This window comes from Cryptomeria japonica, chromosome 11 (genome assembly GCF_030272615.1).
Source record: "Cryptomeria japonica chromosome 11, Sugi_1.0, whole genome shotgun sequence".
NCBI lineage: Eukaryota > Viridiplantae > Streptophyta > Pinopsida > Cupressales > Cupressaceae > Cryptomeria > Cryptomeria japonica.
Genome location: NC_081415.1, coordinates 216,539,661 through 216,557,325, shown reverse-complemented (window position 1 = coordinate 216,557,325; position 17,665 = coordinate 216,539,661).

Here is a 17,665-nt window from a genome sequence, read left to right as displayed (position 1 = left end):
TTTTTCGTTCTCAACCTAAAACTCCAATCAATCTTGCTATTGCAAAGCTCTCCAGGGAATAAATTGTGAAATATCCAATGAATAATGAATAAAATGTTGCCCCCAATGTCTTTTAAACATTCCTCAAACCCTAATTCGAATTTGGGGTTAGGGTTGTACTTTTGGCATAAAAAAAAATGTTAAAATATTTCTTTTTATTAAAAAATAACTTCTCCTAAGTGGTTTGACCCATTGAGGGTCGACTTCCTTATTAAAAGTGGCCATATTATTAAGTTATACCTTCTAGGGAAATGTGCCAAGGGGCCATTTTATAATTCATCATTAACTTTTATTAATCTCATTTTTAATAAAGTTACTTTATACTTTTTCTAATTATAGAAAAAGTAACTTTATAACGAATTATTATGAAGTCTATGTAACTTAAGCTCACCATGGCCAAAAAGTGACTAAGTATAGACTTCTCTTGGTAAAGCCAATCATCTTCTAGCCTCTGTAATTGCCTGTAGAGATGGCTAACTGGAAAAACTATGCAACTGAGTGATCAAAGGAAAAATGGGGACATTACAAGTTAAATGAATACAATTAGTATCTCATTATAGTGAAAATTCAATGGAAATTAATCTTTTTGATTATGTTAGCTTTCTCAATAATGCTCATTTCTTAATGAATGATTAAATTGGTAACTATGATGAAGTATGGATTCTTGCATGTTTTGTGAGTAGTTTAGTAACATTGTTAAGGAACCCTAGAGGATAGTTTAGTATTATTTCTTCCGCGTGTGCATTTGAGTTTATAAGTTAACTCTTATCAGATATTGCATTAGGTTATACATCAAGATTTAAATTTTTTAAAAAATATTTCCCTTCTTAGTTGTGTTAGTTAGGTTAGATCCTCTAGGGTTCCTTGGCAGGTGTTACACATTTCATCCACTAACTGCAGAGACATCTATTACTCTAGAGGATGTCGAAAGGATTCTTTACATCTCAATCCATGATCATTTGACCATATACAACAAAGGTTTAGGTGTTGTTGCTTTGACTTAATTATTTGGTGTAGATAAAATTGATTTAAGGATCAAGGGGTATGAGATCCATTAAGATACCCTAGTAAATCAATATGGTCGCTTGATCGTCATTGTGTGTACCACTATAGTTGGCGTCATGGTTCCTGATAGATGTACACCTCATGTGTGTGCTCCTAATTTAGTGTGTCCTATCTTCATCCCCTCTTTAGGTCTAGTTTGACCCTCTTATCCAAGATTGATGTCATGAACAACACTTAGTGGGTCCCATCTTAGAGGTCCTTTCCCTATTTCTCATTATAGTGGTCATTTTTGGTGGAGGACCAAGATGCCCCAAAATACCCTAGTCCCCCTCAAATAGGCCCCAATTTGGAATAGGACCAGTCCTTTATCTCACAGATGACATTTGACCCTCGTGGCTATACATGATCAGTGGAGGTTGGCCTAACTGGTAATTTATCTTGGTAACCCTATATAAAGACATCTTATCATAATATTTTAGATTTAGGACTCCATTTGTATCATTCACGCATCTATGAAGCATTCATCATCAAGAATTTTTCAAAGATTCAAGGCTACATATTCATCATTCAAGTATTGTGGAGCAAAGTTGCATCAATCTTCATGCAAGCATGTGTGTGTGATTAGGGTTTTTCATGTCCATGTGTTTTTCATGCCATTACATTCAACATTTGTGATTACAATCAAAAGAGCATTGCATCATCATAAATAATTGTAGATTTGAGGTATATCTTCTTGATAATTATTTCAGTATTTGCATTATTCCATTCAAGGTATTCCTAAACCGGGGTTTGACTTAGGCAAACCCATATCCACAACATCTTTCCATTTCTTTATATGCATAGGAAATAGGTGTTGGAGTTGTGCTCAAGAATTTTGATAGTGTCAATAATGACGAGGGTCAACTTTTGACGACGTGAAATTTAGAGGACTAAGGTGGATCTATGCTATCTGGTCCCAAAAAATCAAATAGTACTTCTGGGAATAGGTTCTAAATCTATTCTTTTTCCCAGATCCTAGTTTGTGGCACCATGGGACATCTATAGCATTTCACATTCATCAAGTTACTTCAAATGTCTCTCATTTTTCCCTAATTTAATTACATTCTAAATTCAACTAAGAAAGAGGATAATAATCAATATTGAATCCAATCAGAATCTCAAACCTTTCCCCATTGGGATTGAGCCTAGATCTATTGGGTTGAACCCTCTTTCAATGTATGTGGTGTTAATTGAGTTATTTAGTGGATTTACTTGCTGAAACCCTAATTCCCAATTTTTATACCTTATAATTTGTTTAGTTGACCTGGATTTGACTATATTTGAGTTTGTTGTTGTAGGTCAATCTATCTTCAATTTGGATGTGAGAGACCTAACCTCTATGCATGTCAACGAGACACCAACTAAATGAGGGTGAGCGGGAAACATTACATGCTCTTGGACTCTAGTATGTGACCTTTATGCTCGAGCTTAGGGATAATCGCATGCTCCTGACCACACTATGTGAGAAATGGTACTCAAAGACCACATCGTTTCATCTACCGACTGGAGAGACATCTGTTACTCTAGATGACATCCAAAGGATTCTTTGCATCCAAATCCATGATCAAAGGGTTGTATACCACATAGGTTCAGGTGTTGTTGCTTTGACTCAATTATTTGGTGTAGATTAGATAGATTTATGGATCAAGAGATATGAGATCCATTGAGACACTCTAGCAAATCGATATGACCACTTGATCGTCATTATGTGTGCCACTATAGCTAGTGTCATGGTTCTTGATAGATGCGGCTTTGGATTTCTTATTGGTTGGTGCCAAGTATTGGAGAGAATGATGACTGAGGATATTGTGTATGCATGGGTCCCTTGTATATTAGCCATGCTCTATTTCCAACTACATGATATGGTGTACCAAGGAGCATGTTTGATTGGTTGTGGGGTTACCCTTCTACTAGTGTAGGCTTACAAGCACATTGTTGTGTGTTGTCTTGTGATATAAATACAATCAAAACTATATCTCCCATATATATTTACAAGTACGGTTTGGTGACTAAGAGTGTTGACCACCTCAGATATTGGAGACATTAGCTTGACATATTGGTCAAGTTCACTTGGAGACCCTATAGTCAATATCTTAGGTGGGATGATGATGCAAATTACCTCCTTAGTGCCACCAAATGATATATCTTATTGGGAGGACTATTCAAAGTTAGCACATCATAGAGATACAATTATTGGAGTGTATTTGTTTGTATGTAATTGCTAGTGAGTTTTTTTGTCATCATTGCCTAAGTCTTGATTGATTTTGGTTGCCTTTTTTCTACATTTTTGTGCAAATTCAGGTTTTAAGTAGTTGATTGCAACTAATAGGAAGTTTTGTATGGAATTGCAAGTAAATACATTTACTTGTGATTGGGTAAGACTTGATTAAAAGGGATTCATTGTTTTTTTTTAATGTCATCATCGGGGGTTTAGGGGTCAATTACAAGTATTTGTTATGTCTTAAGCAATGTAAAGTGTTGCATTTGCTTGTCTCAAGTTCTTCAAGACCCAATTCACTTTTTTTTGTGTCTCCTTTGTTCTATGATTTCAAAGGGAACCTCTTTAAGTTTTTTTTGTTTTATAATAGGAGTTTTCTTCCTATTTGCCTATTAGAGCTCTTGCTTGGAGAGTTTCTGAATCATTCTTTCTTCTTCTTTAGTATTGCATAAGAGTCTAATCAATTTCTTCTTCTATCCTTTAAGGTTTTCAGGTAAGTTTTGTTCTTTCCTTCTTCTTTTTTCCTCTTCATGATAAAATAGGGAACATGCCTTTCTCATTATTTTTCTCCCTATGTCATGTGATTTTTCTTGCAATCACACATAATTTTTTTATTGAAAGAGGAGTATGGATGCATTTTTGAGATGGCAAATATTGGCTTTCTTTTGCATAGCATTACAAGTGCAAGTGTTTTGGCTAAGTTAGTTATTTGCTTTGCAAACTCTTCCTTCTTTGAGCATTGCATATTAACTTGTAGTCGATCTTCAAACTCTCAATCATGAATTCTACCCTTATCACTTACAATCTTTTTTAGTTGCAATCGGGTCCCTAAGGCCTAATTGTAAGCTTGTTTTCCTTCTACTGCTTCATTTTGCAAGTATGTATGCTTGCAATTGGGTCTCCAAGAACTAATTGCAAGCTCATTTTTGTCTTTCCTTTGCTATTTCACCTACTTGCATTCAAGTCCTCAAGACCTGATTGCAAGCTTATGTTGATCATTCAAAACACACCTATACTTGCATTTGGGTCCTTAAGGTTTGATTGCAAGCTCATATCATTTTCACAAACTTGTATACTTGAATTCAGGTCTCCAAGACCTGATTGCAAGTAAAAGTTTCAACATTCTTCTCCAAGTTCGCACTCTTCCACTTGCATATTCTAAGTTCATTCCACTTGCAATTTGCCCCTTTAGATCGGAAATTATTCTCTTATCACTATCACAATGCATCTTTCAAGTTTGTCCATTCTTTTCCACTTTCTTCAAGATAAATACCTTGATAGTTCTAATGTGGATATTGTTTTTCCAAGCTCTTTCATTTAAGGAAGATATCAAGGATTCTCCAATAGCCCACAAATATCTTTTAACTCTTTGAAGTTTTCATCCCAGCCTTACAGATTCTTGCTCGATGATAGAGGAACTAGCATCTCCTTCAAACATGAAGATGAAGTACAAATATGACAAGTACCAGAATGAGATTTCTCCTTCTCAGATAAGCTCTCTTGTTGATTAAATCAAAGATATAGAGATTAGGAATTTTAATATGTTCGAGTTCCTTGAGAGAGAAGAAGGATCACCAAGTCATAGCATGCAGATTCTCTTGAATAGTCATATTCACTTGGTTTCTACTTTTCCAACTTAGCTTCCTTAGAACCAAAATTTGTTCTTTCCTGTGCTACTTATTTTGATAGACGTTCTAGGATGATCAAATATGATTATGGAAATATTATTATTAGATTAGATGTAGAAACCATTGATAAAATGTTCAAGGTTTGTCTCACTCTTGTGTATACAGATATCTCCATGAAGAGTGCTCTTGATCACTACAACCAACGAAGATCGAATTGCATAAGGCACATCAATTCAAAATGGCCAAAGACTCCTAGAACCTGTTTCTCTTGATGGCCTAAGTTGTATCAATCTAATTTCATTGAATAAATCAGTGATATGATCACACTTCTATGTAGGATAATGGGGTTGAAACAGTCCAATGTATTTGAGGTATGGATGTACAAATACATTGTGGTCATGAGAAAAGCTTAGTCTCATATCTTTTGGGGCGAAGTGATCAATGACAACCTATGTGAACAGATCTCACAAGTTCCAACCACTCTCACTTTCTACATGAATTCCTACATGGTATACATAGCAACTGTTACAACTTGTAATTTCCTATACATGAAAATCAAAGTTGTTCATTTATGTCTTGTCATCAGATTCTTTTGAAAATCAATGAAGAATATTGTTGCTCTTCTTACTCATTGCTTGTCATTTATATTGTATTGTGCAAATCATTCACTATGATTTGTCTTTGAATCTTTTATTATTTTATGCATCTATATAGTGTTTTAGCAAGCACCTTCTGATTTGATCAGGTTATATATTGTGTTTCAGCTTGTAAGATTGTATGGTTTATATCGTATTTCAAACAAACTGAAAAGAATGGCCTCTATATGAAGTGCTTATGATCATCATAGGGAACAAATGAATTGTGAATCATAATAGTTTTTTCATTGAATCATTGTAATCAGTCAGTTTTTTGAAAAATCAGAAAGCAAAACATTTGGTGCATCACCACAAGTTAGCAATAGGATTTTATTTTTAAAATATTCTTTATCCCTTTTCCTTGTCAAAAATTGCTAGTTTTAGGAGATTTCAAAGGGAACCAACCCTCTCTGGAGGTCTACTTCTGTTATAGGATACCCACAATCTAGAAGTAGTCCCATGTGTCATAGGTTAGCTAAGTTTGGGCTTAGCTAGGGTGCAAACCTTAGTGATAACAACAACGTCACTTAGGCAATTTCTAGGTCTTTCTACCAAAGGTGATAGGTCGTTGGTACTAGTATGGAAATATTATTGTCAACTCACCTTATGACCTAACATAATTCACTGTAGGAGGGTGCATGATGCTTTCTTTGGTCACTTTATGTGTTTATTTGACAAAACACTTAAGAATAAGAGAGTGTCTAAGGTATCCTGGAAGAAGGTGAATAAGTATAGATGCCTATTCCTTAAATTCCCAACTCACTTACATGAGGTTGGATGCCTTGAAGGTCATCAAAATATGCCTCTGAGATATCCTACTGACAAGATCATCCTGATGAAGTTGGCTAGATAGTTGATGATAATTCATGCAGTCTAGTTAGCTCAACATAAGTTAGGCATCAACATATCCTCACATAATCCATTGCAAATCGGTCGATATTCTTTGACATACTCAACAAGATCCAAAAGCCATGGAGAGTGAACTTCAATAAATTAAGTTGAAGAAGTTAAAGACAAGAAAGGATTATTATTATTGAGGAATGAAGGATAAAATCAAGAGAGCCTTTACTCATGTTCATCACCTTGAGGATATCTGGGTTGATCTTCTTATTGGACAACTCAAATAACCAAAGGACAACTGAGAGGGGGGGGGGGTGTGAATCAGTTGTCACCAGATTAGAGAACTTTAAGCCTTCAAATCCTTATTACCAGAACACATAAACTCAATACCGGAATGCATAAACCAAATATGAGAATAAATGTTATAGCAACTAAACATAAACATAAATCACAAAATGGTTACCATTCATCCAGAACACATGACACCAAGATTTGTACATGGAAAACCTGGTAAAGGGAAAAAACATGGTGGGAAGCCTACCCACAGTCAAATAATACTTATGTAGTAAGTATGTGATTGCAAAATGAGGGGCTTGCACATGCATGAAGGCCAATAACCTAGAGCGCACTGCTCATCACAAAAGGAGCCTCACTGACAACAAAATAAATCCAGACTACAATCTGGAATAAAGATTGAACTACAAGTATAGCATCTCCTATGCCTGAGTATAGTTCCAGTTAAGCTCAATACTGGAGGCCTCTTCCACAAACCTAATTCAATCACCTATGATCGACCAAAACCTCTGCATATGATTACAACATTATTCACACACAGATAAACATAATTCCATTTGCCCATATACCCATGATCTACAAAGAGATCTTACATCATATTTATACCAACCCGAGACCTAAACAATTAGATCGGCCACCTAAAAGATAATACGATAAATTCCTAAAATAAACTCACAATACAATGATCAACCAAGTTGTCTTAGACCGAAAAAAATGTAAACCATTCATTAAATCCCGTCGGTAACGCATCAAGAACATCCTCCAACATGTTACATAGACCGGTCCATAACCTAGATAACACTGGACCCAAAATAGGTCACCATAAACCAAATGCAACACCACTAATGAACTAGAACACGAACATGATAACCATTAGCATCTCGAGAAACATCTAGAAGCCGCACAAACACCACTTATCACATGCATCAGAATATCTTCAACAAAGCTCTGTCGGTAAAACTCTTACCGGTGATCAAAAGGCTTACTAGAACAAATGATAGCATCTGACTCATCAATTCTTGATCCAACTGATTGTGATACACATTTGAATAGCATGAAAGACAGATCCAAATAAATTCCACAAACTAAAGCATACTAGAACATACCAAATCAATATCATAATCCAACCACTCTACCAGAACCAACAGGAAACTGGTAAACAACCAAAATAGCCGGTGTTGCCATCAATGACAAAACATCAATGCAACATATAATTAATTCCTCCAAATTGCCAACAATCTCCCCCTTTGGCATTGATGGCAACACTAGATGTGAAAAACATCCAAGTGCCAAGAAATGCCAAACAAGTCTCCCCCTACGGAAGACAACCAACAATCTCCCACAAAATAATATAGCAATGAAGCTCTGAACCAAACTTCCCTAATGAATAAATCTCTCCCTTATGTTTTTCACCAGAATAACTCTCCCCCTTTGACATCAATGCCAAAGATCTGACATAAATATCAAAGAAAAGCCACAAATCGTCTTATTCTTACAGTTGAATACTCCCCCTGAGTAGTAGCACCGCCACATCAATCCGGAATGAGTAATAGCTTTGATAATGCATACCGGACTGGTGCCAATCAGCATCACTTGGGTCTCTATCGGATGGGCAGAAACCCCCAATTTGTCTCTAAAGTATTCAAATGATTCTTTAGGCAAAGGTTTAGTGAAGATGTCTGCAATCTTCTCTTTAGTGTTCACATAAACCAGTCTGACTTTATTTGCTTCCACCTTCTCCTTCAAAAATTTATACTTGATAGATATGTGCTTTGTCTTAGAATGAAATACCAAATTCTTTGATATATCAATAACAGTAGAGTTATTACAGTGAATAACTACCGGTTCATTACAATCCACCTTTATATCCTTCAAAATTTGCTTCATCCATAGAACTTGTGTATAGTTCGTAGCAACAACAACATACATAGCTTCAACAGTAGATAAAGAGGTGTATGACTGCTTTTTGTTGATCCATGAAACAAGTTTCTTTCCAAGAAAGAAAGCTCCACCGGATATGCTCTTCCTGTCATCAACATCTCCAACCCAATCTGCATCTGTTTATGCACATACTGTAAAGTCATCATTTTTAGGATACCACAAACCATACCCAGTTGTTCCCTGCAAATACCTGAAAATCCTTTTCACCGCACTCTCATGATTTTCTCTAGGATCACTCTAATAACTTGATACAATACAAACTGTATTCATTATATTCGGTCTAGTCTGAGTTAGATATAACAAACCTCCAATCATAGACTTGTACCTTGTAGGATTTACCAGTGCATATGCATCTTTCTTTGTCAATTTCTCACTTGTAACCATAGGTGTACCAACTGGCTTAGAATTTTCCATACCAAATTTCTTCAAGAGCTCTCTAGCATACTTAGTTTGACAAATGAAAATATCTTTATCAATTTGAGTAATCTACAAACCTAAGATAAATCTCATCTCCCCAATGATAGACATCTCAAATTCATTCTTCATATTGTTAGATAATTCCATACACAACTTATCTTCACCTCCAAAAATGATATCATCAACAAAGACTTCACTAATCAATATGTCATCATCATTGATCTTATAATATAAATTACTGTCAGCATTACCTTTAGTAAAATCAAGCTCCAAAAGATATTTATCCTGTCTTGCATACCAAGCCCTAGGGGCTTGTTTCAATCCATATAAAGCTTTCTTTAACCTGCAAACCATGTTTTTGTCATCTGAAAGTGAGAATTCATCAAGTTTCTCAATATAAACTTCCTCTTCAACATCTCCATTCATAAATGCACACTTAACATCCATCTGATAAACCTTGTAGTTCTTATGTGCAACAAAAGCAAGAAATAATCTCACAGCTTCAATCCTAGCTACCGGTGCAAAGGTTTCACCATAATCAATTCCTTCTTTCTGGGAATATCCTTTACAAACCAAACTAGCTTTATTCCTCACAACTTGTCCATCTTCATTCAATTTATTCCTAAAAAGAATTTAGTTCCAATAACATTCTTATTTTTAGGCCAGGGAACTAAAGTCCATGTGTTATTCTTTTCTATCTAATCTAATTCTTCTTCCATAGCTTTCATCCAATATTCATCTTTACAAGCTTCTATTACTGATGTCTGTTTAACTTGATAAATAAAACATACCTCATCACTTGCCAACCTTCTTCTTGTCATCACTCCTTTGTTTTTGTCTCCAATGATCTGATCTTTTGAATGATTCAGCCTTACATACCAAGGAGTCTTCTGATTTTTTGTTCCTCTATCCTGATCTTCAGTTACTGTTGAATTTTTTGAAGTAACTAGTTTAACATTTTGTTTCGGTGTAGGAGCTACCAGTACAGTTATGATCATTTCCACTACCGGTTTCTTCTCATAAGTTCTGATTTGACTTTTGTTCCGCTCATCCACCTTGACATTTGTGCTCTCTACAATTCTTTGCAATCTTTTGTTATAACATCTATATGATTTTCTTTCATTAGAATAACCAAGAAATATTCCTTCATCACATCTAGGATCAAACTTTCCAATGGAATCATCTCTTTTGATATAACATTTACTACCAAAGATTCTGGATTACTTAACTGTCAATGTATGACCAAACCATAACTCATAAGGTGTCTTACTGGTATCTCCTTTGATATTAACTCTATTGAATTGGTATACCGTAGTGCTTACAGCTTCTCTCTAGTAAACATGTGGCAAATTAGCTTCCATCATCATAGTTCTAGCTGCATCCAAGATAGTTATGTTCTTCCTTTCCACAAATCCATTCTGCTGAGGTGTTTGGGGTGCTGACAAATGTCTCCTTATCCCATTCTTCTCACAATAGCTATTAAATTCACCAGATGTGAATTCTCCACCCTAATTTGACCTTAATCATTTAATCTTCAATCTTGTCTCTGTCACAACTTTTTCTTTAAATATTTTAATCTTTTCAAATGCTTTAGACTTCTCCCTTAGAAAAGTAACCCACATCATTCTTGAATAGTCATCAAAGATTAGCATGAAATATCTATCACCCTGAATTTTTTTGATTCTACCAGGACCACACAAATCAATATGAATAAGATCAAGGACATCTTTAGATTTGTCTTGTATACTCTTAAAAGAAGTTCTGACTAGCTTTCCCATTCGACATTCCTTACATATCAGATTATAGGGCTTTACAATATTAGGTATATCTCTAACTGCCTTAGTAGAACTAATCTTCACAATGTAATGAAAATTCACATGACACAACCTCTTATGTCATAGCCAACTCTCATCAATTTGTGCAATCAAACATGTCTTCTCACTGGAGTTAAAATGAAAGATATTACCTTTAGTCTATGTACAGGTTGCAATCTCCAATCTAGATCTGTTGATAATCTTGCATTTTCCATCCTTGAACTGTAATTGAAATCCCTTATCCACCAATTGTCCTACACTCAAAATATTATTCCTTAAACCTTCAACATAATAAACATTATCTATGTTATGCTTATCATCCAATGATATTGTTCCTCTTCCCTTGATCATGCATGCTTTGTCATCTCCAAATCTAACAAGACCACCATCAAATTCTTGCAAAGATATGAACTTCCTTTTATCTCCAGTCATATGATGTGAACATCCAATATCAATTACCCAATCATCCTTATCTTCAATTTTAGCAGCAAGGGCCTTCTCTTCAGGCACCAGATCACCTTCCTTGATAGCCAAAAATACCCATTCCTTTCCATTGTCGGATCCACTAGCAGAATCTTGTGTTGGTTCATCATCAGAATCAGTCACACCTTCCTCATCCACATAGTAACATGATTTGTCTTTGTTCCTCCTATACTTATGCTTGTTCTGATAATCATGGTTAGGCCTAAAAGATCTTCTAGCTCTTTCTTCAAATCTTGAATTCCTTCCAGGACATCTAGATGCAAAATGACCTATCTTATTACATGCAAAGCAATTAAAAGGTATTTTTTCTTCATGCTTACTTCCTATTGGTCCTTTAGGTACTCTTCTAGCAAATAAGGCTTCAAGTTGCTCAAAATATTCATCTTATTTCTTCATGTCCTCTAGTTCCTTCGCATATAAATATTTCCAATCACTCTTGTCGGTAGATGATGTAGATGCATGAAAAGAAGGTTCAGATTTAACAACTTCGAAAGGTCCAAATTTCTCAAGTTCAAAAGCAGATAATTTTCCAACCAAGGTATCCCTATTAATAGAGGTGTTTTCCATAGTTTTCAGCTCATTAATTGCAATAGCCTTCATCTTATAAGTCAATGGAAAAGCTCTTAGTACTTTAGAAACTATTTCATCTTCACTTAGAGATCCACAACAACATTGAATTCCCCTAACAATCTCATTAACTCTTTCCATAACAACAGTAATCCTTTCATCTTCTTCCATCTTCAGGTTCTCATACCTCATGCAATAACCATCAAGTTTAGAAATTTTAACAGTAGGGTCACCTACATTCAGAGTCTCCAATTTGTCCCATATAGCCTTTGTAGTTGATTTATTAGTTAGTCCGATTATTTGTTGATTAGAAAGTGCACACAAAAGGGCTTCTCTAGCTCTACAATCATTCTCAAGCTCCTTATCCAGACCTGTCGGAGGAGGATTTCTATATGTTGGATTAAAAGGGGTTACACCTTTCTCAATGATCTCCGAAATCTCCTTTCCAAGACATCTCAGACGAGTCTCCAATCTTCCATACCCTATAATTTTTTCCATCAAGCGTAGGAATTTCTCTCTGGAAAATAACTGCAGATGTACTTGATGAACTTGAACTGCTAGGTGACATAGGATCTTCCTCAAGCGGGTTAAGCTTATGCAGAGAGGACCAAGCTCTGATACCAATTGTTAGACAACTCAAATAACCAGAGGACAAGTGAGAGGGGGGGTGAATCAGTTGTCACCGAATTACAAAACTTTAAGCATTCAAATCCTTATTACCGAAACACATAAACTCAATACCGGAATAAATGTTATAGCAATTAAACATAAACATAAATCACATCCATCCAGAACACATGACACCAAGATTTGTATGTGGAAAACCCGATAAAGGGAAAAACCACAGTGGGAAGCCTACCCATAGTCAGATAATACTTCTGCAGTAAGTATGTGATTACAAAATGAGGGGCCTGCACATGCAGGAAGGCCAACATCCTAGAGCACACTGCTCATCACAAAAGGAGCCTCACTAACTACAAAATAAATCTAGACTACAATCCGGAATAAATATTGAACTGCAAATATAGCATCTCCTATGCTTGAGTACAGTTCCAGTTAAGCTCAATACCAGAGGCCTTGAACCTCTTCCACAAACCCAATGTGATCGCCTATGATCGACCAAAACCTCTGCATATGATTATAACATTAATCACACACAGATAACCATAATCCCATATGCCCATATACCCATGATCCACAAAGAGATCTTACATCATATTTATACCAACTCAGGACCTAAACAATTAGGTTGGCCACCTAAAAGATAATACAATAAATTCATAACATAAACCCACAATCTAATGATCAACCAAGTCGTCTTATGCCTAAAACAATGTAAATGAATCATTAAATCCTGTCAGTAACGTATCAAGAACATCCTCCAACACATTACATAAACCGGTCCATAACCTAGATAACACCGGACCCAAATAGGTCACCATAAACCAAATGCAAAACCACCAATGAACTGGAACATGAACATGATAACCATCAGCATCCTAAGAACCATCTAGAAGCCGCATCAACACCACTTATCCCGTGCATCAAAAGATCTTCAACAAAGCTCTGTCGGTAAAAACCTTACTAGTGACCAAAAGGCTTACTAGAACAAATGATAGTATTTGAGTCATCAATTCCTACCAACTGATCGTGATATGCATCTGAATAGCATGAATGACAAATCCAAATCAATTCCACAAACCAAAGCATACCGGATCAATATCATAATCTAACCACTCTATCCGAACCAACCGGAAACTGGTAAACAACCAAAATAGTCGGTGTTGCCATCAATGACAAAACATCAATGCAACACATAATCAATTCCTTCAAATTTATAACGCTTCCTACAAAAGAAGACATCAAGAAGATGGACTATAGCATGCTTACCTTGGAGAAAATTGCAGATTTGGATCTAGCCAAGATTCTACAAGCATGATAGATGATGGGAAAACTCTTGAGCCAGAGTACATAGAACAAAGGGTCACTAAGGCTACTCTTCCCTCTATCCAGTGGTTGCAAAAAAGGAATGTACCTCAATCTTTGATAGATTTCAGCCCATCCTTGCCAACACCAATGCTTGGTTGAAAAGCAATATGTCAAAATTATAAAGATCAAGGTTGGGGCAAAAGATGATTTAGCAGGGCCAGTTGGGCACAAGTATGAGGTGAGGGTCAAATCCAAAGAGGGCACTTCTTCTTCCAGTGCTAGAATAAATCTAAGAGTTAGTGGGTCAGTGCAAGAAGTTGAGTCCACTTGTTGACCAAAAAGCGGAAGTGTTTTCCCTAATTTTTTAGGTTTTGTCTCATTTGAGCTTAAATTTTGAAACACTTGGAGATTGAATCTTGGAAAAATTCAGGAATATAAAAGATATCCCTCTGAGTATAATTTACAAATATGTAATTTATTTTAATACCCACATAATAAAATATAACTTTTTGAATGGAGTTCTAAAAACTATGTTTTAAAAATGTCTATTTCAGGACCATACCATGCATGTGTACGACCTACACTTTTTGACACAATTAAAATTATTTTCTCAAACCATTTTGGGAAATGGTTTGTAACACATTGAAGATTGATGAGCATATTTTTCTATATTTTTTTTTTATTTTTTTTTTTAAATATATATTTTTTTAATTAATTTTTTAATGACCGTAATTATCTTTTTAAAAAATTGACGTGCACAACCCACATAATTTGGCGTAAACTTAACATTTTTTGATTTTTTTTTTAAATAGAAAAGAATTTTGTATAGATTGATGACATATATTTTTTCTTTCAAAATTCATTATAATAAAAAAAGTTATTAAATTAACAAAATTAGTTAATATTTCAAGTTTATAGACCCAATTTAGTACAAATTAAATGAAAAATAGTTAAAATAATCATTTTTTAAAAAAACTTACATATTTATAATCTAGTTAGTACAATCTAAAATGGGTTTTAATTTCATATAAAAATTATCTAATTAGAGGCACGTAAACTATTTCGGAAGTTCATATTTGTGCTTTCGTTCATGGAGATTTGAATTTGCAAGTCCATGTCTCAGGTGTGGCCATCCCAGGCCTATCCCAGACCTAATCATGAGGCAAGTGGTGGGTTGTGGAATCAACTGCCCATTGAAAACGGGGGCCCGTTCCTTTTTTAATTGTTGGTTTTTGAAAAACATGGGTAAAATCGGATTTAAAAATGGGGGCCCTGTTTCGTTTTCAAGCAGGCCCCCGTTTGAGAACAAAACGAGGGCCCATTTAGTTTTGCCTCGGGCCCCCATTACTTTTTGCCTCGGGGGTCTGAAGCAAAAATGGGCCCCTATTTCTAAGAGCGTGTTTTCCAACACGCGGACTTCCACCAATTTGTGACCCATTACCTTGCACTTACCCTAGTAGGGTTTTAGTTATTCCTCTAGAAGAGGTATTTTTGAAAGGAAAAGAGAAACCTCAAGTGCAAATTCAAGTCATTGACCCTGAGGATGAACCACAAGAGGAGAATGCTCTAGAAATTCCCACTACTTTGAATGAAGATTCTCCTCATATGGCCATTCCCCAATTGTCTTTGGATGTTCCTATGTCTCCAATAGACATAGATGTGGATTTTTTCTATATAGTTCATGTTGATTTTGTTGAGCCAAGTGTATCTATTTGCACTAATGTGTCATCATCAGTTGTAGACATACCTATGGAAGTTTCACATGGCAGCTTGGAATTTTTTTGTTGATGTGAATCCTTCATGTGTCATTCTATCAAGTGTGTCGCTTCCAAAAATTGATACTTCTACCATAAGTTTTGATAAGTTCATGATTGAAGATAGCCATGATTTGTCATCTAAGCAAATGCTTGTCGTTGTCCAAACTAAGACTTTACCTAGAATGATAATTGTGGTACAGGAAGATCCCATTTCTACACAAACTACAATTATTGCTACCAATACAAGCTCATTAGATTTACCCCCATGGTTGAGTTCAATTATTCCAAAAAGGAAGAAGCAAGAGATTTCTCCTGATGTGTTTGACTTTTAGCAGCTTAGGAAATCTAAGCCCAAGGATACGAAGAAATCCTAGATTTTCAAGGGTGGTGTAGATAGCAATAAGATGAAGTATGAAGAGGTAGCAAAACCTCTCGTTGATAAGCCACAAGAAGAAATGCAGCTATTTGATTACTGGTTCACAAGGGTGGAACTAGGAAAGAAAACACATGTCGGAATGATGCATTATGCTCAAGATTTGGTGGCTTCATTGGTTTAGGGTTACAATGAGCTCCTAGCAAAGAAAGATAAGCTCAAGAAGGAAAATGCACAACTCATCTCAATGATTCAAAAGATCACTAATTCTTCATAAAAGGTTTCTCCCTTGACTTCCTCTACTTCCAAATAGTCCATCAGACGACTTGAGAAAGCTACTCAAAAGGCCAAAACTATTGATTCTTGGGTAGATTAACTGGAAGATTAAAAAGTGGTGAAGAAAGCCTTACTGGTGTTAGGCAATGTAAGCACGACAAAGGTAAAATTGAACTAGAATTTAGAAGCTTTTAAGCAAAGTCTGGAGTCTACAAAAAGAGATTTGAGAATTTGGCATGAAATGGATCAAGTCAAATTGGAAACCTTGTGCAATCACACCTTGATACCAAATAGGGAAAGATATATTGATTTTGAGGAGCTTATGATCAACAAGTCATTAGTTGTCAAGGACTTGATTAAAGATATTGAAGATTCTCTTTAAATGAAGGCCAAAGTGGAGCAGGATATTATCTCTAATATTGTGAAAATGTCTTGCAAAATGATAAGTCAAAATGAAGAGATGCTTCCTGAGGATGTAATACTTTTTGAGTTGACATCAAGGCTTCATTAGGATCTTGAATCTGAGCAATTTATAGTCACTTCAATCAATAGATTTATGAATTGCCAAGTTTTCCTTGATAAGATGCAAATTGTTCTTAAGGAATATAGAGTAGCGACAATGAGATATTTTGATGTCATCACCAAAACTGTTGTTGTTGCAAGGAATATAGCAAGTCCAAATCCTAATGAATTGCAGGAATTGATCAACAAATTTCAAGCTTTCATGGCTAGGGAAAGAGAAGAACAAGAAGTGTCTCATGACATTTGAGTTTTATTTGTATTTTCTTTTCAACAAATGATATGTAGCATTAAAACTTGTAATTACGGGTAGACTCATTACTTGTAATCTTGTAACTTGTAATTACATATAAACAAATTACAAGTTGAAATATAATAGGACTGTAATTTGGAATAAGTCATAATTAGTTATAGTGGTTGTGGAAAAAGTTTTAGTTAGTTGGAATTCTCCCAATTTTTGCTCTCAGCCCCTCTCCTACATATATTAGAGGGTGCTCTTTGTAATTTTTCTTTTTAGCAAGCAAGAAAACTTTGCAGAAATTTGTAGTCATAAAGACTTTGTGTTTTATACTTGTAAATTGGTTTCTCAAGCAATATTAAGAAGAAATTTTAAGTTTCAGACTTTGTGTTGAAACCTTGTTCTTAAATCAATTGTGTTCTTATGTCATAGTTGTATATTTTTCTACATATACTTGAGATTTTGGTGAGATTGTTTTAAGGAGCTTTAATGTAGTTTCTTGCAGACTTTGTGCTGCAAATAGTGAGGTTAAATTAGTGTATTCAAATGTTTATAATAGAGAGAGACTACAAGAGTTTGTGTTTGTATTTACTCCTAGTTATATCAATTTAGAGGTACACATATCAACAGACTTTGAGTTAGTGTAAGTCACA